The sequence below is a fragment of the Arachis hypogaea genome, chromosome 4, assembly GCF_003086295.3.
Source record: "Arachis hypogaea cultivar Tifrunner chromosome 4, arahy.Tifrunner.gnm2.J5K5, whole genome shotgun sequence".
In the NCBI taxonomy this organism is placed as follows: domain Eukaryota; kingdom Viridiplantae; phylum Streptophyta; class Magnoliopsida; order Fabales; family Fabaceae; genus Arachis; species Arachis hypogaea.
The window spans coordinates 16,371,038-16,395,868 of NC_092039.1; the positions used below are offsets into that span (position 1 = coordinate 16,371,038).

The 24,831-nt window shown below is 40.6% G+C and overlaps 1 non-coding gene across 1 annotated transcript; it reads left to right on the plus strand.

Annotated features, from left to right (window-relative positions):
- The first annotated feature begins 16,085 nt into the window (after window positions 1-16,085).
- Window positions 16,086-16,193, plus strand: LOC112798412 (small nucleolar RNA R71). Its single transcript, XR_003200024.1, has one exon. It is a non-coding gene; the product is annotated as a small nucleolar RNA R71 (small nucleolar RNA).
- Window positions 16,194-24,831: the final 8,638 nt, after the last annotated feature.

Below are 24,831 nucleotides of genomic sequence, written 5' to 3' on the forward strand. Positions count from 1 at the left end.
ACAATAACAGCAAGTGCACTGGGTCGTCCAAGTAATACCTTACGTGAGTAAGGGTCGATCCCACGGAGATTATTGGTTTGAAGCAATCAATATTTATTTATATCTTAGTCAGGAGTCAATAAGTATTGGATTTAATGTAAGAAGTCAAAGATTTAAAATTGTAAGTTAAAATAAAAGAAATAGCGTTACTTGTTGTGCAGTAATGGGAATATGTTGGAGTTTTGGAGATGCTTTGTCCTTGAATTCTGCATGTAATTTTAACTCAATTGTTGTAAAGCACGTCTACGGCAAGCTGCATGTAGGGGTCACCATTGTCAGTGGCTACTTCCCATCCTCTCAGTGAAAACGTTCCTATGCTCTGTCACAGCACGGCTAATCATCTGTCGGTTCTCAATCAGGTTGGAATAGAATCCATTGATTCTTTTGCGTCTGTCACTAACGCCCAGCCTCAGGAGTTTGAAGCTCATCACAGTCTTCAATCCCAGAATCCTACTCGGAATACCACATACAAGGTTTAGACTTTCCGGATTCTCATGAATGCCGCATCAATCCGGCTTATACCGCGAAGATTCTGTTGGGGAATCTAAGAGAAGTTCATTCAGTCTGATGTAGAGCGGAGGTGTTTGTCAGCACACGTCATAGATTGAGAGAGTGATGAGTGTCACGAATCATCACCTCTTTCACAATTAAGCGCGAATAAACATCTTAGATGGACCATACACATGTTTGATGAAATAGAAACAATTGCATTAATTCATCGAGACGCTGCAGAGCTCCTCACCCCAACAATGGAGTTTAGAGACTCATGCCATCACAAAGTATGTAATTCAGATCTGAAAATGTCATGAGGTACAAGATAAGTCTCTAAAAGTTGTTTAAATAGTAAACTAGTAACCTAGGTTTACAGAAAATGAGTAAACAAAGATAATTGGTGCAGAAATCCACTTCTGGGGCCCACTTGGTGTGTGCTGGGGCTGAGACTAAAGCTATCCACGAGTAGAGGCCTTTCTTGGCGTTAAACTCCAGGTTATGACGTGTTTTGGGCGTTCAACTCCGGATCATGACGTTTTTCTGGCGTTTAACTCCAGACAGCAGCATGAACTTGGCGTTTAACGCCAAGTTACGTCGTCTATCCTTGCGCAAAATATAGACTATTATATATTGCTGGAAAGCCCTGGATGTCTACTTTCCAACGCCGTTGAGAGCGCGCCAATTGGACTCCTGTAGCTCCAGAAAATCCATTTCGAGTGCAGGGAGGTCAGGATCCAACAGCATCAGCAGTCCTTTTTCAGCCTAAGTCAGATTTTTGCTCAGCTCCCTCAATTTCAGCCAGAAAATACCTGAAATCACAGAAAAACACACAAATTCATAGTAAGTCCAGAAATATGATTTTTGCCTAAAAACTAATATTATTTTACTAAAAACTAACTGAAACATGCTAAAATCTACATGAAATTACCCCCAAAAAGCGTACAAAATATCCGCTCATCACAACACCAACTTAAACTGTTGCTTGTCCTCAAGAACTAGATAAATAAATAGGTTTTAACAGAAATAAAGAAGTAATAAATTCTCGAGTTTTAAATGAAGCTCAGATTCTTATTAGATGAACGGGGCTTGTAGCTTTTGTCTCTGAACAGTTTTGGCATCTCCCTGTATCTTTAAATTTTCAGAATGATTGGCATCCTTAGGAACTCAGAATTCAGATAGTATTATTGACTCTCCTAGTGTAGTATGTGATTCTTGAACACAGTTATTTTATGAGTCTTGGCCGTGGCCCTAAGCACTTTGTCTTCCAGTATTACCACCGGATACATAAATGCCACAGACACATAACTGGGTGAACCTTTTCAGATTATGACTCAGCTTTGCTAGAGTCCCCAGTCAGTGGTGTCCAGAGCTCTTAAGCACACTCTTTTGCTTTGGATCACGACTTTAACCACTCAGTCTCAAGCTTTTCACTTGGACTTCATGACACAAGCACATGGTTAGGGACAGCTTGTTTAGCCGCTTAGGCCTGGATTTTATTTCCCTGGGCCCTCCTATCCATTGATGCTCAAAGCTTGGATCCTTTTTACTCTTGGCTAGTGCCCATGGCTTGTTTTTTTTTTTGACTGCTTTTTTTTCTTCAAGAATCAATTTCATGATCTTTCAGATCATCAATAATATTTTCGTGTTCCTCATCCTTTCAGGAGCCAATATTCATCAATTCAAAGTACATATTATGCACTGTTCAAGCATTCATTCAGAGAACAAAAAGTATTGCCACCACATATAATTAATTATAAATTTTATTATTAAGAACTCGAAAAAATATAGATTACTTCTTTATTCTAAAAAAATCTACTACTTTATTCATGCCTGATGATGATGAGAAAAATAAATTATAGCTTAATTGGAAATAAAATCAAAATAGACATACTAATTACTACTAAATATCTCCTAAGGTGAATTTCTATAATAATACTATCACTAAGCTAAAGCAAAAATTGGAACTCAGAAAAATTGGAACTCAACAACCTGTTGTTTTTGAGGAGTAGATGTTCCTCTAATCTGTGGGTGTTGTTCAAGGATTAATTTTTTGGCGCTTCAGCTCCCTTAGATCACGCCCTTGCTCCTCCTGTTCCTTGAGCAGTTTGCAAATCATGCTACCTTGATTATTCTGTTCTTCCTTTATTTGATCCATAGCTTCTTGCAATCTGGAAATAGAAGCCTCAAGCTGTTCCCAATATTCGAATTGGGGCAGTTCTGGGAGAGCTTCTTGTGCTCTCCTCTTGGTTGAATCATCTTGTTGCTGTTGTCTGACCATTGATATTCCAGTAATGGGCTTTTCAATTAGGATATATTCAGTTATTCCCATCTTTACTCCAGCATCCTTGCAAAGCATAGAAATTAGGCTTGGATAAGCCAATTTGGCGTCCTTAGAATTCCTGTTTGCTATCTTATATAGCTCACAGGAGATCAGCTGATGGACTTCCACTTCTTTTCCCAACATGATGCAGTGAATCATTATGCTCTTTAATAGTGACTTCGAACAGTTGCTGGTGGGCAATATGGAACGCCCTACAAAATCAGCCAACCTCTGGCTACTGGTTTCAGATCTTCCCTTTTGAGTTGAACTGGGATGCCAGTCGTGCTGGTAGTCCACTTGGCTCCAGGGATGCATATGTCCTCCAGAACCTTGTCCAGCCCTTTATTGACCCTCATCATTCTCCTATTGAAGGAGTCTGGGTCATCTTTCAGTTGAGGAAGCTTAAATATCTCCCTGATCCTGTCAGAGTTGGTATGAATGATCTTTCCTCTGACTACAGTCTTATGGTCAAAGAGAGCAGCTCCAATGATTCTTTGCCTTTCTGTCTGCCATAGATTAGCATAAAATTCCTGGACCATGTTCTTTCCCACTTTCGTTTCAGGATTGGCCAGAATTTCCCAATTCCTGTTTCGAATTTGCTCTTGGATCTCCGGATATTCATCTTCTTTCAGATCAAATCTGACTTCCGGGATCACGGATCTGTGACTCATTATCTTGTAGTAATGGTCTGAATGTTCTTTAGTTAAGAACTTCCCTTGATTCCAAAGTGGCTTTGGAGTACTTTCTTTCTTGCCTCTTGGGTTGGGTTGTTTCCCTTTAGGAGCCATGATCTTGAGTGGGTATGTTTTTGTGATCACGGATAAAACACACCAAACTTAGAGCTTTGCTTGTCCTCAAGCAAGAGAGAAGAAAGAAGAGGGAAAGGAGGAGAGCAAGTGGTGGATGATGAGGAGGAGGAGGCCGCCGAAAACAATATGTAGGGAGGGGGGTGGGAGATTTTCGAAAAATAAGAAAGAGATAAGATAGAAGATATGATTTTAAAAGATATGATTAGAAAAAGATATAACTTTAAAAGAAAAAGATATGAATCATGATTTAAAAGATAGATTTGAAATTTAATTTTGAAAAAGATTTTTTTTTAAAAAAAATAATTGATGTGTTGAAAACAAATTTGAGAAGATGATGGATTGGATTGGAAAGCCATTTGGCTTTATGGATTAAGATATATTTAATATTTTGAAAAAGGGATTTTAGAAATTAGGATAAAAACTTTTGGAATTGAAAGTGATAATTTGAAATATGTTTATGCAAGAAATCATGAATTGAAACATAAAAATTTTGAAAAAATACAAAGAAAAACGAATTTGTACCTTCTCCCACCATCCTGGCGTTAAACGCCCACATGGTGCATGTTTTGGGCGTTTAACGCCCACATGTTGCTTCTCCTGGGCGTTCAACGCCCATCTGGTGCTTCTTTCTGGCGTTGAACGCCAGGAAGTCCTTTGTCACTGGGCGTTTTTCTAAACGCCCAGAATGCTAGCAGACTGGCATTAAACGCCCAGAAGGTGCATCTTTCTGGCGTTTAACGCCCAGAAGGTGCTTCTTTTGGGCATTTAACGCCCAAAGTATTTCTTACTGGCTTTTTCACGCCAGTGAGCTTCCAAATTTCCCTGTAACTCTGTGACTTCAACCAATTGCTATTTCACCCTTGAAGATACTTGGACTTAAACCTGTAAAGAAAAGAAAATTTATTTAATAAACTTTGTAAATGGCTGGGTTGCCTCCCAGCAAGCGCTTCTTTAATGTCATTAGCTGGACTATCACTGATCTTCAATTAAGTCTCAGTCTTGAGCATTCTTGCTCGAAATTACCTTCAAGATAGTGTTTAACTCTTTGTCCATTAACAATGAACTTTTTGTTAGAGTCACTATCCTGAAGTTCTATGTATCCATATGGTGATACGCTTGTGATTACATATGGACCTCTCCACCGGGATTTTAATTTCCCAGGGAATAATTTGAGCCTTGAATTAAATAACAGAACCTTCTGTCCTGGCTCAAAGACTCTGGATGATAATTTCTTATCATGCCATCTTTTTGCTTTCTCTTTGTAAATTTTTGCATTCTCGAAAGCATTGAGTCTAAATTCCTCTAGCTCATTTAACTGGAGCAATCATCTTTCTCCAGCTAACTTGGCATCAAGGTTCAGGAATCTGGTTGCCCAGTAGGCCTTGTGTTCCAGTTCCACTGGCAAGTGACACGCCTTTCCATACACAAGCTGGTATGGAGAGGTCCCTATGGGGGTTTTGAATGCTGTTCTGTATGCCCACAGAGCATCATCCAAGCTTCTTGCCCAATCCTTTCTACGGTTAATTACAGTCCGTTCCAGGATTCTTTTAAGTTCTCTATTTGAGACTTCAGCTTGCCCATTAGTTTGTGGATGATATGGAGTAGCTACCCTGTGGTTAACTCCATAACGTACCAGAGCAGAGTAAAGCTGTTTATTACAGAAATGAGTGCCCCCATCACTGATTAACACTCTAGGGATACCAAATCTGCTAAAAATATGTTTCTGGAGGAATTTTAACACTGTTTTAGTGTCATTAGTGGGTGTTGCAATAGCCTCCACCCATTTGGATACATAATCCACTGCCACCAGAATATAAGTGTTTGAGTATGATGGTGGGAAAGGTCCCATGAAGTCAATGCCCCATACATCAAACAACTCAATCTCCAGGATTCCTTGTTGAGGCATGGCATAACTGTGAGGTAGGTTGCCTGATCTTTGGCAACTGTCACAATTAAGCACAAACGCTCGGGAATCTTTGTAGAGAGTAGGCCAGTAGAAGCCACTTTGGAGGACCCTTGTGGCTGTTCGTTCACTTCCAAAATGTCTTCCATACTGTGATCCATGGCAATGCCAAAGGATCTTCTGTGCTTCTTCTTTAGACACACATCTACGGATTACTCCGTCTGCACATCTCTTAAAGAGATATGGTTCATCCCAAAGATAGTACTTTGCATCTGTGATTAATTTCTTTGATTGCACCCTACTGTACTCTTTGGGTATGAATCTTACTGCCTTGTAGTTTGCAATATCTACGAACCATGGCACTTCCTGGATGGCAAACAGGTGCTCATCCGGAAAGGTTTCAGAGATCTCAGTGAGAGGGAGGGACGTCCCTTTTACTGGTTCTATTCGGGACAGGTGATCTGCCACTTGATTCTCTGTCCCTTTTCTGTCTCTTATTTCTATATCAAACTCTTGCAGAAGCAACACCCATCTGATGAGTCTGGGTTTTGAATCCTGCTTTGTGAGTAGATATTTAAGAGCAGCATGATCAGTGTACACAATCACTTTTGATCCTACTAAATAGAATCTGAATTTGTCAATGGCGTAAACCACGGCTAGTAGCTCTTTTTCTGTGGTTGTGTAATTCTTCTGTGCATCATTTAGAACACGGCTGGCATAGTGAATGATGTGCAGAAGCTTGTCATGCCTTTGTCCCAACACTGCACTAATTGCATGGTCACTGGCATCACACATCAATTCAAATGGTAATGTCCAGTCTGGTGCAGAGATGATTGGTGCAGTAACCAATTTAGCTTTCAGAGTCTCAAATGCCTGCAGACACTCTTTATCAAAGATAAATGGCGTGTCAGCAGCTAGCAGGTTGCTCAGAGGTTTGGCGATTTTTGAAAAATCCTTTATGAACCTCCTATAGAATCCTGCATGCCCCAGAAAGCTTCTGATTGCCTTGACATTAGCAGGTGGTGGTAATTTTTCAATTACTTCTACCTTAGCTTGATCCACCTCTATTCCCTTGTTCGAAATTTTGTGCCCAAGGACAATTCCTTCGGTCACCATAAAGTGACATTTTTCCCAGTTTAAAACCAGGTTAGTCTCTTGGCATCTTTTCAGAACAAGTGCTAAATGGTTAAGGCAGGAGCTGAATGAGTCTCCAAATACTGAGACGTCATCCATGAAGACTTCCAGGAATTTTTCCACCATATCAGAGAAAATTGAGAGCATGCACCTCTGAAAGGTTGCAGGTGCATTGCACAGGCCAAATGGCATCCTTCTGTAAGCAAATACTCCAGATGGACATGTGAATGCCGTTTTCTCTTGATCCTGGGGATCTACTGCAATTTGATTATAACCTGAATATCCATCTAGGAAGCAGTAGTATTCATGACCTGCTAGTCTTTCTAGCATCTGGTCTATGAATGGTAAAGGAAAATGATCCTTTCTGGTGGCTGTATTGAGCCTTCTATAATCAATGCACATACGCCACCCTGTAACTGTCCTTGTAGGAACCAATTCATTTTTTTCATTATGAACCACTGTCATGCCTCCTTTCTTAGGGATAACTTGGACAGGGCTTACCCAGGGGCTGTCAGAAATAGGGTAAATAATCCCAGCCTCTAGTAATTTAGTGACCTCTTTCTGCACCACTTCTTTCATAGCTGGATTCAGCCGCCTTTGTGGTTGAACCACTGGCTTGGCGTCATCCTCAAGCAAGATTTTGTGCATGCATCTGGCTGGGCTAATGCCCTTAAGATCACTAATGGACCACCCAAGAGCTGTCTTGTGCGTCCTTAGCACTTGAATTAGTGCTTCCTCTTCCTGTGGCTCTAAGGTAGAGCTTATAATTACAGGAAAGGTTTCACCTTCTCCCAGAAATGCATATTTCAGGGATGGTGGTAATGGTTTGAGTTCGGGTTTTGGAGGTTTCTCCTCTTCTTGAGGGATTTTCAGAGGTTCTATTATTCTCTCTGATTCCTCCAGATCAGGCTGAACATCTTTAAAGATGTCCTCTAGCTCTGATTCGAGACTCTCAGCCATATTGACCTCTCTTACCAGAGAGTCAATAATATCAACACTCATGCAGTCATTTGGGGTGTCTGGATGTTGCATGGCTTTAACAACATTCAACTTGAACTCCTCCTCATTGACTCTCAAGGTTACTTCCCCTTTTTGGACATCAATGAGGGTTCGGCCAGTTGCTAGGAAAGGTCTTCCTAGAATGAGAGTTGCACTCTTGTGCTCCTCCATTTCCAGCACTACAAAGTCAGTAGGAAAGGCAAATGGCCCAACCTTGACAATCATGTCTTCAATCACTCCTGATGGGTATTTAATTGAGCCATCAGCAAGTTGAAGACATATCCTGGTTGGCTTGATTTCTTCAGCTAAACCAAGCTTTCTGATAGTAGATGCATGTATTAGGTTGATACTTGCCCCAAGATCACATAAAGCTTGCTTGGTACAAACACCTTCTAATGTGCATGGTATCATAAAGCTCCCAGGATCTTTAAGCTTCTCAGGTAAGCTTTTCAGAATGACTGCACTGCATTCTTCAGTGAGGTAAACTTTTTCAGTTTCCCTCCAATCCTTCTTATGACTTAAGATCTCTTTCATGAACTTAGCATAAGAGGGTATTTGCTCAAGTGCTTCTGCAAACGGAATCTTTATTTCAAGAGTCCTGAGATAGTCTGCGAAGCGGGCAAATTGCTTATCCTGTTCCGCTTGGCGGAGTTTTTGAGGATAAGGCATTTTGGCTTTGTATTCCTCAACCTTAGTTGCTGCAGGTTTATCACCTACGGAAGTGGGTTGGGAAGCCTTTTTAGAAGGGTTGTTATCATCACTTGTATGTGACTGATCCCCCACTGGCATTTGAATACCAGGGGTGGAAGCTGGGGTGGCGTTAAACGCCACCTCCTTGCTTGTTACTGGCGTTTGAACGCCAGAACCATGTTCCCTTTGGGCGTTCAACGCCAGATCCATGCTTGTTTCTGGCGTTGAACGCCAGGAATGAGCATGGGCTGGGCGTTCAGCGCCAGCATTATTCCTCTCTGGGCTCTGATTGTCCTCAGAGGGATTTTGATTGGCCATCTGTTCATTTCTTAGCTTCCTGTTGCTTTGAAGTGAGTTATTTAATGTTTTCCCACTTCTTAATTGAACTGCTTGGCATTCCTCTGCTATTTGTTTTGACAGTTGCTTTTCTGTCTGCTTCAATTGCACTTCCATATTCCTGTTAGCCATTCTTGTTTCCTGTAATATTTCCTTGAATTCGGCTAGCTGTTGAGTTAGAAAGTCCAATTGTTGATTAATTTCATTAGCTTGATCCACCGGACTGAGTTCTGCAGTCACTGTTTTAGCTTCTTCTTTCATGGAAGATTCACTGCTTAGGTACAGATGCTGATTTCTGGCAACTGTATCTATGAGCTCTTGAGCTTCTTCAATTGTTTTTCTCATATGTATAGATCCACCAGCTGAGTGGTCTAGAGAAATCTGAGCTTTTTCTGTAAGCCCATAGTAGAAGATGTCTAATTGCACCCATTCTGAAAACATTTCAGAGGGGCATTTTCTTAGCATCTCTCTGTATCTCTCCCAGGCATCATAGAGGGATTCATTATCTCCTTGTTTGAAGCCTTGGATGCTTAGCCTTAGCTGTGTCATCCGTTTTGGAGGGAAATAGTGATTCAGGAATTTTTCTGACAGCTGTTTCCATGTTTTTATGCTGTTCTTAGGCTGGTTATTTAACCACCTCTTAGCTTGATCTTTTACAGCAAATGGAAACAGTAATAATCTGTAGACATCCTGATCTACTTCCTTATCATGTACTGTATCAGCAATTTGCAGAAATTGTGCCAGAAACTCTGTAGGTTCTTCATGTGGAAGACCAGAATACTGGCAGTTTTGCTGCACCATGATAATGAGCTGAGGATTCAGCTCAAAGCTACTAACTCCAATGGAGGGTATACAAATACTACTCCCATATGAAGCAGTAGTGGGGTTAGCATATGACCCCAGAGTCCTCTTGGACTGTTCATTCCCCTTTAATTCCATAATGGAATAAAAGAGATGGTATGTATGTTGCTATTGTCTAAAAAAAATAAATTTGTATAAAATAAAATAAAAACGAAACAAAAGCAATTTAAAAATAATTTGAAATTGAAATATGAATTTTAAAAAAATTTCGAAAAAAAAATAGTTCAAAATTAATTGGAAAATAGAAAATTTTTTGAATTTTGAATTTTATGATGAAAGAGAAAAACACACAAAAGACACAAGACTTAAAATTTTTAGATCTAGTGCTCCTTGTTTTCGAAAATTTTTGGAGGGAAAACACCAAGGAACACCAAACTTAAAAATTTTAAGATCAAGACACAAGAAAGACTCAAGAACACCTTGAAGATTCACAAGAACACCAAGAACAAAAGAAAGAACACCAAACTTAAAATTTTTAGAAAACCAAGACAAATTTTCGAAAATTATATCAAAATTAACAAGAAAACACCAAACTTAAAGTTTGGCACAGATTAAATCAAGAAAATTATTTTTGAAAAAGATTTTCAAAAGAACTGGTGCCCAATTGCCAAGAATATAAGCCAACGCTATAACCAACTGAGTTAAAAATGTAATGTATTTTAAAGATGTATTATTTTTGTGGATAAAAGTATAATTTTTGAAAGTTAATGTTTTGAAAAAGCACAAGAAAAACAAGAAAAGACACAAAACAAGAAAAACTCAAGATCAAACAAGAAAAATAACCAAGAACAACTTGAAGATCAATGAAGAACAAAGAACACAAGTTCGAAAATTTAAAGAAAAATATCAAATACGCAATTAACACCAAACTTAGAATAAGACACTAAACTCACGAAAAATTAACAATTAATTAAGAAAAATAATTTTTGAAAAGAAATTTTTTTTTTTGAAAATAAACTATCCTATCAGAATTTGATGACTCTATAACAACAAAAAGGAACTATTCCTAATCTAAGAAATAAGATAAGCCTTCAATTGTTCAAACTCAATAATCCCCGGCAACGGCGCCAAAAACTTGGTGCACGAATTTGTGATTCGCACAACTAACCAGCAAGTGCACTGGGTCGTCCAAGTAATACCTTACGTGAGTAAGGGTCGATCCCACGGAGATTATTGGTTTGAAGCAATCAATATTTATTTTATTGATCTTAGTCAGGAGGTCAATAAGGTGATTTGGATTTAATTGTAAGAAGTCAAAGTATTTAAAATTGTAAGTTAAAATAATAGAGAATAATAGCGTTACTTGTTGTGCAGTAATGGGGAATATGTTGGAGTTTTGGAGATGCTTTGTCCTCTGAATTCCTGCAATGTAATATTTAACTCAATTGTTTGTAAAGTACGTCTACGGCAAGCTGCCTGTAGCGCATCACCATTGTCAGTGGCTACTTCCCATCCTCTCAGTGAAAACGTTCCTATGTTCTGTCACAGCACGGCTAATCATCTGTCGGTTCTCAATCAGGTTGGAATAGAATCCATTGATTCTTTTGCGTCTGTCACTAACGCCCAGCCTTTAGGAGTTTGAAGCTCGTCACAGTCATTCAATCCCAGAATCCTACTCGGAATACCACATACAAGGTTTAGACTTTCCGGATTCTCATGAATGCCGCCATCAATCCGGCTTATACCGCGAAGATTCTGTTGGGGAATCTAAGAGAAGTTCATTCAGTCTGATGTAGAGCGGAGGTGTTTGTCAGACACACGTTCATAGATTGAGAGAGATGATGAGTGTCACGAATCATCACCTCTTTCACAATTAAGCGCGAATAAACATCTTAGATCGGACCATACACATGTTTGAGTGAAATAGAAACAATTGCATTAATTCATCGAGACGCTGCAGAGCTCCTCACCCCCAACAATGGAGTTTAGAGACTCATGCCGTCACAAAGTATGTAATTCAGATCTGAAAATGTCATGAGGTACAAGATAAGTCTCTAAAAGTTGTTTAAATAGTAAACTAGTAACCTAGGTTTACAGAAAATGAGTAAACAAAGATAATTGGTGCAGAAATCCACTTCTGGGGCCCACTTGGTGTGTGCTGGGGCTGAGACTAAAGCTATCCACGAGTAGAGGCCTTTCTTGGCGTTAAACTCCAGGTTATGACGTGTTTTGGGCGTTCAACTCCGGATCATGACGTTTTTCTGGCGTTTAACTCCAGACAGCAGCATGAACTTGGCGTTTAACGCCAAGTTACGTCGTCTATCCTTGCGCAAAATATGGACTATTATATATTACTGGAAAGCCCTGGATGTCTACTTTCCAACGCCGTTGAGAACGCGCCAATTGGACTCCTGTAGCTCCAGAAAATCCATTTCGAGTGCAGGGAGGTCAGGATCCAACAGCATCAGCAGTCCTTTTTCAGCCTAAGTCAGATTTTTGCTCAGCTCCCTCAATTTCAGCCAGAAAATACCTGAAATCACAGAAAAACACACAAACTCATAGTAAAGTCCAGAAATATGATTTTTGCCTAAAAACTAATATTATTTTACTAAAAACTAACTGAAACATGCTAAAATCTACATGAAATTACCCCCAAAAAGCGTACAAAATATCCGCTCATCACACAGCTACTTTACGAGTCTTGGCCGTGGCCCAAAGCACTCTGTCTTCCAGTATTACCACCGGATACATACATACCACAGACATATAACTGGGTGAACCTTTTCAGATTGTGACTCAGCTTTGCTAGAGTCCCCATTAGAGGTGTCCAGGGTTCTTAAGCACACTCTTTTTGCCTTGGATCACAACTTTATTTCTTTATTTCTTTCTTTCTCTTTTTTTTTCGTTTTTTTTTGTATTCACTGCTTTTTCTTGCTTCAAGAATCATTTTTATGATTTTTCAGATCCTCAGTAACATGTCTCCTTTTTCATCATTCTTTCAAGAGCCAACCAATCATGAACCACAAATTCAAAAGACATATGCACTATTTAAGCATACATTCAGAAAACAAATGTGTTGCCTCCACATCAAAATAATTAATCTGTTATAAAATCTGAAATTCATGCAATTCTTCTCTTTTTCAATTAAGAACATTGTTTATTTAAGAAAGGTGATGGATTCATAGGACATTCATAACTTTAAGGCATAGACACTAAGACACTAATGATCATAAGACACAGACATAGATAAACATAAGCATGAAAATTCGAAAAACAGGAAAATAAAGAACAAGGAAATTAAAGAACGGGTCTACCTTAGTAATGGCGGCTAGTTGTTCCTCTTGAAGATCTTATGGAGTACTTGAGCTCATCAATGTCTCTTCCTTGCCTTTGTTGCTCCTCTCTCATGATTCTTTGATCTTCTCTAATTTCATGGAGGAGGATGGAATGTTCTTGGTGCTCCACCCTTAGTTGTCCCATGTTGGAACTCAATTCTCCTAGGGAGGTGTTGATTTGCTCCCAATAGTTTTGTGGAAGAAAGTGCATCCCTTGAGGTATGTCAGGGATTTCATGATGAATGGGATCTCTTGTTTGCTCCATCCTTTTCTTAGTGATGGGCTTGTCCTCATCAATGAGGATGTCTCCCTCTATGTCAATTATTTGGGTCCGGGTTCACACTTTGATCATGGTTCTTCGTGATCCATGCATTGGCATAGAACTCTTGAACCATTAAGATTCCGACTTGTTGAATGGGGTTGGTAAGAACTTCCCAACCTCTTCTTCGGATCTCATGTCGGATCTCCGGATATTTACTCTTTTTGAGTTTGAAAGGGACCTCAGGGATCACCTTCTTCATGGCTACAACTTCATAGAAGTGGTCTTGATGCACCCTTGAGATGAATATCTCCATCTTCCATGACTCGGAGGTGGAAGCTTTTGCCTTCCCTTTCCTTTTTCTAGAGGTTTCTCCGGCCTTAGGTGCCATAAATGGTTATGGAAAAACAAAAAGCAATGCTTTTACCACACCAAACTTAGAAGGGTTGCTCGTCCTCGAGCAAAAGAAGAAAGAAGAGATTAGAAGAAGAAGAAATGGAGGAGATGGAGGAGGCTTTGTGGTTCGGCCAAGGGGGAGAAGTAGTGTTTAGGTTGTGTGAAAATGAAGGAGTGAATATAGGTTTATATAGGGGTGGAGAGAGCGGTAGGGTTCGGTCATGTATGGGTGGGTTTGGGAGGGAAAGTGGTTTGAATTTGAATGGTGAGGTAGGTGGGGTTTTATGAAGGATGGATGTGAGTGATGAAGAGAATAGTGGGATTTGATAGGTGAGGGATTTTTGGGGAAGAGGTGTTGAGGTAATTGGTGAATGGGTGAAGAAGAGAGAGAGAGTGGTGGGGTAAGTGGGGATCCTGTGGGGTCCACAGATCCTGAGGTGTCAAGGAAAATTCATCCCTGCACCAAGTGGCGAGCAAAAATGCTCTTTATGCCAATTCTGGCGTTAAACACTGAGCTGGTGCCCATTTCTGGCGTTTAACGCCAGCTTCTTGCCCTTTCCTGGCATTTAACACCAGTCTGGTGCCTCTTTCTGGCGTTAAATGCCCAGAATGGTGCCAGACTGGGCGTTAAACGCCCATTTGCTGCCCTTACTGGCGTTTAAACGCCAGCAAGATTTTTCTCCAGGGTGTGCTGTTTTTCTTTCTATTTTTCATTCTGTTTTTGCTTTTTCAATTGATTTTGTGACTTTCCATGATCATCAACCTACAGAAAACATAAAATAACAAAGGAAAATAGATAAATATAACATTGGGTTGCCTCCCAACAAGCACTTCTTTAATGTCAGTAGCTTGACAGTGGGCTCTCATGGAACCTCACAGATACTCAGAGCAATGTTGGAACCTCCTAACACCAAACTTAGAGTTTGAATATGGGGGTTCAACACCAAACTTAGAAGTTGGTTGTGGCCTCCTAACACCAAACTTAGAGTTTGACTGTGGGGGCTCTGTTTGACTCTGTTTTGAGAGAAGCTTTTCATGCTTCCTCTCCATGGTAACAGAGGGATATCCCTGAGCCTTAAACACAAAGGATTCTTCATTCACTTGAATGATCAATTCTCCTCTGTCAACATCAATCACAGCCTTTGCTGTGGCTAGGAAGGGTCTGCCAAGGATGATGGATTCATCCATGCACTTTCCAGTCTCTAGGACTATGAAATCAGCAGGGATGTAATGGTCTTCAACCTTCACCAAAACATCCTCTACAAGTCCATAAGCTTGTTTTCTTGAATTATCTGTCATCTCTAGTGAGATTCTTGCAGCTTGTACCTCAAAGATCCCTAGCTCCTCCATTACAGAGAGAGGCATGAGGTTTATACTTGACCCTAAGTCACACAGAGCCTTCTTAAAGGTCATGGTGCCTATGGTACAAGGTATTGAGAACTTCCCAGGGTCCTGTCTCTTTTGAGGTAATTTCTGCCTAGACAAGTCATTTAGTTCTTTGGTGAGCAAAGGGGGTTCATCCTCCCAAGTCTCATTACCAAATAACTTGTCATTTAGCTTCATGATTGCTCCAAGGTACTTGGCAACTTGCTCTTCAGTGACATCTTTATCTTCTTCAGAGGAAGAATACTCATCAGAACTCATGAATGGCAGAAGTAAATCCAATGGAATCTCTATCGTCTCATTATGAGCCTCAGATTCCCATGGTTCCTCATTAGGGAACTCATTGGAGGCCAGTGGACGTCCATTGAGGTCTTCCTCAGTGGCGATCACTGCCTCTTCCTCCTCTCCAAGTTCGGTCATGTGGGTCATGTTAATGGCCTTGCATTCTCCTTTTGGATTCTCTTCTGTATTTCTTGGAAGAGTACTAGGAGGGAGTTCAGTAATTTTCTTGCTCAGCTGTCCCACTTGTGCCTCCAAATTCCTAATGGAGGACCTTGTTTCAGTCATGAAACTTTGAGTGGTTTTGATCAAATCAGAGACCATGGTTGCTAAGTCAGAGTGGCTCTGCTTAGAATTCTCTGTCTGTTGCTGAGAAGATGATGGAAAAGGCTTGCCATTGCTAAACCTGTTTCTTCCACCATTATTGTTGTTGAAACCTTGTTGAGGTCTCTGTTGATCCTTCTTTGAGAGATTTGGATGATTTCTCCATGAAGGATTATAGGTGTTTCCATAGGGTTCTCCCATGTAGTTCACCTCTTCCATTGATGGGTTCTCAGGATCATAAGCTTCTTCTTCAGAGGAAGCATCCTTAGTACTGCCTGGTGCAGCTTGCATTCCAGACAGACTTTGAGAGATCATATTGACTTGCTGAGTCAATATTTTATTCTGAGCCAATATGGCATTCAGAGTATCAATCTCAAGAACTCCTTTCTTCTGATTCGTCCCATTGTTCACAGGATTCCTTTCAGAAGTGTACATGAATTGGTTATTTGCAACCATTTCAATGAATTCTTGAGCTTCTGTAGGCATCTTCTTCAGATGAAGAGATCCTCCAGCAGAGCTGTCCAATGACATTTTTGGACAGTTCAGACAGACCATCATAGAAGATACCTATGATGCTCCATTCAGAAAGCATATCAGAAGGACACTTTCTGATCAATTGTTTGTATCTTTCCCAAGCTTCATAGAGGGATTCACCTTCCTTCCGTCTGAAGGTTTGGACTTCCACTCTAAGCTTACTCAATTTTTAAGGTGGAAAGAACTTTGCCAAGAAGGCATTGACTAGCTTTTCCCAAGAGTTTAGGCTTTCTTTAGGTTATGAGTCCAACCATATCCTAGCTCTATCTCTTACAGCAAAAGGGAATAGCATAAGTCTGTAGACCTCAGGGTTAACCCCATTAGTCTTGACAGTGTCACAGATTTGCAAGAACTCAGCTAAAAACTGATGAGGATCTTCCAATGGAAGTCCATGGAACTTGCAATTCTGTTGCATTAGAGAAACTAATTGAGGCTTAAGCTCAAAGTTGTTTGCTCCAATAGCAGGGATAGAGATGCTTCTCCCATAGAAGTCGGGAGTAGGTGCAGTAAAGTAACCAAGCACCTTCCTTGCATTGTTGGCATTATTGTTGTTTTCGGCTGCCATGGGTTCTTCTTGTTTGAAGATTTCTGTTAGGTCCTCTACAGAGAGTTGTGCCTTAGCTTCTCTTAGCTTTTGCTTCAAGGTCCTTTCAGGTTCAGGGTCAGCCTCAACAAGAATGCTTTTGTCTTTGCTCCTGCTCATATGAAAGAGAAGAGAACAAGAAAATATGGAATCCTCTATGTCACATTATAGAGATTCCTTGAGGTGTCAGAGGAAAAGAAAAATAGAAGGAAGAGGTAGAAGAATTCGAACTTATCAAGAAAGATTGAGTTCGAATTGTGCATTGAGGAGGAGTGTTAGTCCATAAATAGAAGGATGTTAGAAGAGGGGAAGAAATTTTCAAAAATAAATTAAAAAGATTTTAAAAAACATTTTGAAAAATACTAATTGATTTTCGAAAACTAAGTGAAATTAGAAATTAAAAAGATATGATTGAAAACTATTTTGAAAAAGATGTGATTAAAAAGATATGATTTAAAAGTTATGGTTTTAAAAAGAGATGATTGAAAAGAGATGATTGAAAAACAACTTAAAAAGATTTGATTTTAAAAATTAATAACCTGCTTAACAAGAAAGATATGATTCAGACATTAAACCTTTCTCAACAGAAAAGGCAACATACTCTGAGATGTTGAATCAAATCATTAACTGTTAGCAAGTATTTTTGAAAATGGAAAGAAATTGATTTTGAAAACATATGATTAAAAAGATATGATATGAAAAAGATTTGATTTTGAAAACTTGAAAAAAATTTGAATTGAAAACAAAATCTTCCCTCTTGTGCCATCCTGGCGTTAAACGCCCAGAATGGTATCCATTCTGGCGTTTAACGCCCAAAATGCTACCCTTTTGGGCGTTAAACGCCCAGCCAGGTACCCTGGCTGGCGTTTAAACGCCAGTTTTCCTTCTTCACTGGGCGTTTTGAACGCCCAACTTTTTCTGTGTAATTCCTCTGCTGTATGTTTTGAATCTTCAACTCTCTGTATTATTGACTTGAAAAGACACAAATAAAAAGTTTTTGGATTTTTAATAATGAGGAATAATCAAATTGAAACTAAGATCAAATAAACAATGCATGCAAGACACCAAACTTAGAAGTTTGTATACTATTGACACTAACAAAATGAGAATGCATATGAGAAACAACAAAACACTCAAGACAAGAGAATTTAAAGATCAGAACAAGGAAATCATCAAGAACAACTTGAAGATCAATTAAGACACATGAATGAATTCGAAAAAATACAAGAAGAATAGAAACATGCAATTGACACCAAACTTAAAATGAGACACTAGACTCAACAAGAAACATAAAATATTTTTGGTTTTTTATGATTTTGTAATTTTTTTTTGGATTTTTTTTTCCGAAAATTGAAAGAAAATAAGGATATCAAAATTCTTAATGAGAATTCCAGGAATCATGCAATGTTAGTCTAAAGCTTTAGTCTAAAGAAATTAGACATGGCTAGCCAAGCTTCAACAGGACATTGCATCCAAGAGCTAAATTGATGAGAATCAATCAGCTTTGGTGATGATAAGAACATCACCTTGAAACACTAGAATTCATTCTTAAGAACTCTGAAGAAAAATACCTAAGCTAAGCAACAAGATGAACCGTTAGTTGTCCAAACTCAAACAATCCCCGGCAACGGCGCCAAAAACATGGTGCACGAAATTGTGATCATCAATGGCGCCATCAACATGGTACGCTCAATTGTAATCTCAACTCTTTATCACAACTTCGCACAACTAACCAGCAAGTGCACTGGGTCGTCCAAGTAATAAACCTTACGCGAGTAAGGGTCGATCCCACGGAGATTGTTGGTATGAAGCAAGCTATGGTCATCTTGTAAATCTTAGTCAGGCAGATTCAAATGGTTATGGATGATTTATGAATAAAGCATAAAATAAAGATAGAGATACTTATGTAATTCATTGGTGAGAATTTTAGATAAGCGTATGGAGATGCTTTGTCCCTTCTGTCTCTCTACTTTCCTACTGTCTTCATCCAATCCTTCTTACTCCTTTCCATGGCAAGCTGTATGTTGGGCATCACCGTTGTCAGTGGCTACAGTCCCGTCCTCTCAGTGAAAATGTTCAACGCGCTCTGTCGCAGCACGGCTAATCATCTGTCGGTTCTCAATCATGTTGGAATAGAATCCAGTGATTCTTTTGCGTCTGTCACTAACGCCCAGCCTTCAGGAGTTTGAAGCTCGTCACAGTCATTCAATCCTTGAATCCTACTCAGAATACCACAGACAAGGTTTAGACCTTCCGGATTCTCTTGAATGCCGCCATCAATTCTAGCTTATACCACGAAGATTCTAATTAAGGAATCCAAGAGATAAACATTCAAGCCTTGTTTGCTTGTAGAACGGAAGTGGTTGTTAGGCACGCGTTCATAAGTGAGAATGATGATGAGCGTCACATAATCATCACATTCATCATGTTCATGGGTACGAATGAATATCTTAGAACAAGAATAAGCTGAATTGAATAGAAGAACAATAGTAGTTGCATTAATACTCGAGGTACAGCAGAGCTCCACACCTTAATCTATGGTGTGTAGAAACTCCACCGTTGAAAATACATAAGAACAAGGTCTAGGCATGGCCGAATGGCCAGCCCCAAAATGCGATCAAAAGATTCAAAGATCTAAAGATGATCAAAGATCCAAAGATGAAAATACAATTGCAAAAGGTCCTATTTGTAGAGAACTAGTAGCTTAGGGTTTACAAAGATGAGTAAATGACATAAAAATCCACATCCGGGCCCACTTGGTGTGTGCTTGGGCTGAGCATTGAAGCTTTCATGTGTAGAGACTTTTCTTGGAGTTAAACGCCAGCTTTTGTGCCAGTTTGGGCGTTTAACTCCCATTCTTGTGCCAGTTCCGGCGTTTAACGCCGGGCAGTTTTGAGCTGATTTGGAACGCCGGTTTGGGCCATCAAATATCGGGCAAAGTATGGACTATTATACATTGCTGGAAAGCCCAGGATGTCTACTTTCCAACTCAATTGAGAGCGCGCCAATTGGGCTTCTGTAGCTCCAGAAAATATACTTCGAGTGCAGGGAGGTCAGAATCCAACAGCATCTGCAGTCCTTTTCAGCCTCTGAATCAGATTTTTGCTCAGGTCCCTCAATTTCAGCCAAAAAATACCTAAAATCACAGAAAAACACACAAACTTATAGTAAAGTCCAGAAAAGTGAATTTTAACTAAAAACTAATAAAAATATAATAAAAACTAACTAAAACAAACTAAAAACATACTAAAAACAATGCCAAAAAGCATATAAATTATCCGCTCATCACACATTGACGCTGATTTTCACCCCATGCGTATGCGTTGCCCACGCATACGCATGGGTAAGCATGTGCATGAGGCACCGTTCCTGCACAGTTCCGGTGCAACTCTCTACCCATTGTTTTATTTTCGCGAACCCACCTGTGACACGTACGCGTCATAGACGCTTGCGCGTGGTTGCTTTTTTTAAAATTTATTATATAAAAGCAGAAGTGAATATGCAGAACTGAGAAATAACACTAGTATAAATGAGATGAAAATAATAAAAAGGGAAGATCATACCATGGTGGGTTGTCTCCCACCTAGCACTTTTGTTTAACGTCCTTAAGTTGGACGATCTATGAGCTTAGTCCTTTTCTTGTGTTGGATCCTTTAAGAGGAAGATCTCCAGCTCCTTATTGCTCTTCATCTTCTCACCATGATATAGCTTCAAGCGGTGGCCATTTACCTTGAAGAAGGTGGGGTTTGACGGATGACACAAGTGGAAGACTCCATAAGGCTCAGCCTTCTCCACCCTGTAGGGTCCTTCCCACCTTGATCTCAACTTTCCTAGCATGAGTCTCAGCCTTGAGTTATAGAGGAGGACTAAATCCCCAACCCTAAACTCTCTTCTCTTAATATTCTTGTCATGCACCGCCTTCACCTTTTCCTTGTAGAGCCGTGGTTCTCATACACCTCTAGTCGAAGGCATTCTAATTCCTGTAGTTACAGCTTCCTTTCAATGCCGACTCCCCCCCCCCCAATCCTAAGTTGCATTCTTTCACTGCCCAGCATGCCTTGTGTTCCACCTCCACTGGAAGATGACAAGCCTTTCCATAGACGAGGTGGAACGGACTCATTCCGATGGGTGTCTTGTATGCAGTCCGATAAGCCCAAAGCGCATCTGCCAGTCGAGCACTCCAGTCCTTTCTGTGAGGCTTCATAATTTTCTCTAATATGCGCTTGATCTCCCTATTCGACACCTCCGCTTGTCCATTGGTATGGGGATGGTAAGCTGTCGCCACTTTGTGAATGATACCATGCTTTTTCAATAGACCTTTCAATCTCCTGTTACAAAAATAAGTGCTTTGATCACTCACAATTACTCGTGGTGATCTAAAGCGACATATAATATTATTTCAAACAAAAGATACAACAACGTTAGCATCATCAGTACGGGTAGGAATTTCTTCCACCCATTTAGACACATAATCAATAGCTAATAATATGTATAAGAAACCTTTAGAGTTTGGAAATGGACCCATGAAGTCAATACCCCAAACATAAAAAATCTCACAGAACAAAGTAAGTTATTGGGCATCTCATCCCTCTTGGATATATTCCCAAACCTTTGGCATTGGGAGCAAGAGTCACAATATATGCTAGCATCTTTAAAAAGTGTGGGCCACCAGAATCCACAGTCTAAGATTTTTCTAGCAGTTCTTTAAGGTCCAAAATGTCCACCACTCTCAAAAGAGTGGCAGGCCTCTAAAATTGATTGGAATTCTGATTTTGGTACACACCTTCAGATTATTTGGTCAGCACCACATCTCTATAAATATGGGTCATCCCATATATAATATTTGGACTCGCTTTTCAACTTGTCTCTATGATGCTTAGTAAAATTAGGAGGAAAGGTACGACTAACCAAATAATTAGCTACAGGTGCATACCAAGGAATCACCTCAAATACTGCTTGCAAGCTATCAAGTGGAAAAGCATCATTGATAGGAGTGGAGTCATTTTTAATATGTTCAAGGCGACTTAAGTGGTCCGCCACTAAGTTTTGAGAACCACTCATATCTTTGATTTCTGTTCATACCCTGGGTCGAGTTGTCCGACCCGAGATGTTCGACAGACAAAGCGACCGACCTCTTTAAGTCAGGACAACCCAACCTCTTCTCAAATAGCTCGGCCAAATCACAGGAAAGCCCAAACAAAGGGCCCAAATAGAGGAACACATCCCAAATCCAAGGGCAACCCAAGCCTACAGGGAGAAGGGCGGTTCCCTTGAAGATAAGATGACCTCACCTCAAGATAAGATAAGGATAAGATAAGATAAGATAACTAACTTATCTTATCCACAAAAGGTCACATCTCACCATTATAAATACACTGGAGCACCCGGTATAACTCATACTCTGATTCTACTCAATACCTGCTTAATACCCTTGCTAACTTAAGCATCGAAGTCCCTTGCAGGTAGCCCCCACCCTCCGGGGACGAAGGATCAACACCATCACCAAGTCCAACAAGTCAGACACACCAGCTCCGGCCGCTATACACCTGCCGGACACGTCGGCTCCGACCAGCACAGAAGATCTCGTCCGAGATTGACCTACAGTTTCAGGTAACCCTCGGAACATTGGCGCCGTTGTTGGGGAACCTGGAAGTCATCCCATCACCATGGCGGACGACCATGACAACGACCACGATTCAGGTCTGGAAGATAGAACACCGCACAAGAATGCGGATGTCACGCTACAAGATACCCCAAAAACCAACAAGGACAAAGACTCACCAAATTCTGGGGCAATAGAAGCGCTCCTAGATCGCCTAAAATAACTTGAAAAAGAAACCCAACAACAACGAGAAATCGGAAAAGATCTACAAAGAGAGGTGCGGCGACGTCGAGAATTGGAAGAAAAACTACAGCAATTGGAAGCCGATCTTAAATTAAAAGTCCCCCGGGCCAATCCTGAAGAAAATTGACGCAAAGAGCAAGACCCGTTCACCAGAGAAATCATGAAAACCAAAATTCCAAAAGACTTCAAACTCCCAGATATGACCCTATATGATGGCACCACGGACCCCAACCACCACCTCAGCAACTTCAGAAGCAGAATGTACCTTACCGACGCCCCAGATGCTGTTCGTTGTAAAGCCTTTCGAACAACTCTCACAAAGACAACAATCCGATGGTTCGACAACCTACTCCCAAAGTCCATCTCAAGCTTTAATGACCTAGCTAAAAAATTCCTAGCCAGATTCTCCACTCAGAAAGATAAGGCCAAGCACGCCCCCAGCTTACTAGGGATCAAACAAGGAGATCGGGAGAGCCTCCGCAACTACATGGAAAGATTTAACAAAACGTGCATGGACATACAAAGTTTACCAACAGAAGCCGCCATCATGGGACTCATCAACGGCCTGCAAGAAGGACCTTTTAGCCAATCTATATCAAAGAAGTACCCGACCTCCTTAGACGAAGTACAGGAACGAGCAAAAAAATATATCAACATGGAAGAAAATGCTCGGTTAGGAGAGACCTCAAAATTGGGGACCTCCTACCGAGACAAAGACAAGGAATCCAAGAGAAAAGAAGATCGACAAGGGGAGAAAATAAAAAAATACCACAATTACACTCCTCTCAGGGCATCCCTGGTCGAGATATACAAAGAAGTCTGCCATACAGAAAAAATCCCCCCAGCTCGGCCACTCAATGGAAAAAAGGGAGGAGGAAACCAAAAGGAATATTGTGAATACCATCGAGTCCGTGGACACTCCACAAACGAATGCATCAACTTAAAAAATATCATAGAGAAATTAGTGAGAGAAGGAAAATTAGATCGATTTCTGGCCACCCGAGATAATGATCAAAGAAAGAGACGAAGGGATGAAGATACCGAGCGAACTGAACAATCGCCTCGGACACCAGAGAGACATGTCCACATGATACATGGCGGATTCGCAGGAGGTGGGATCTCCAAATCATCTCGCAAAAGCTATCTCAAAGAAGTATATCATGTCGAGGGAAAGGAGGAAGCACTCAACATCCCGGCAATAATATTCACTAAAGAGGACGCCTCCGGCATCATCTCAGGACACGACGATCCCATGGTCATCACCATCATATTGGCAAATGCCAATCTACACCGCACCTTAATAGACCAAGGGAGTTCCGCCGATATCTTATTAAAAACAGCCTTCGATAAACTCGGCTTAGAAGAGAAAGAACTTAAAGCATATCCAAACAGTCTGTTCGGACTAGGAGATACCCCGGTTCAACCGCTGGGATACATACCACTACATACAACCTTCGGAAAAGAGAACCAATCCAGGACCCTCAGAATAGACTACATCGTGGTCGATGTAAGTTCAGCTTACAATGCTCTCATAGGTCAGACAACACTCAACCAACTTGGTGCAATAGTCTCGACCCCACACCTATGTATGAAATTCCCCACTACGAAAGGAATAGCCACAATAAAAGCAAATCAAAAGATGGCATGTCACTGTTATAACGAAAGCCTAAATCTCAGAGGCAGGGGAGAAGAGTTCCACACAATCGGGCTGGCGGAGCCTAACAACGAGAAGAGCTTCGTCCACAACCAGAAGGTGCGATAGAGAAGATTCAGATCGGGGATACTTCGGGAAAAAAACCAATATCGGCACGATCTTAAGAGAAGATTCAAAAGAATTACTAATACAATTCTTACGAGATAATGTTGATCTCTTCGTGTGGAAAGCCGCAGACATGCCAGGAATAGACCCTAAGCTAATGAGCCATAAGTTGGCAGTCTATCCAGGATCTCGGCCGGTACAGCAGAGACGAAGAAAACTCGGGCCAGAGCGTTCCCAGGCTGTGGAAGAGCAAGTACAAGCACTACTGGAAGCAGGATTCATAAGAGAAGTCAAATACCCACTACGGCTAGCCAACGTCGTCTTGGTGAAAAAATCAAATGGGAAGTGGCGAATGTGCACCGATTACACCGATCTCAACAAAGCTTGTCCAAAAGATCCATATCCACTCCCAAGTATTGACGCTCTGGTAGATGCTTCCTCCGAATATAGATATCTCTCGTTTATGGACGCTTACTCGGGGTACAACCAAATCCCATGTACCCACCAGATCAAGAAAAGACCCCATTCTTAACACCGAAAGCAAACTACTGCTACATTGTGATGCCTTTCGATCTCAGAACGCAGGAGCTACTTATCAAAGGCTAATGAAT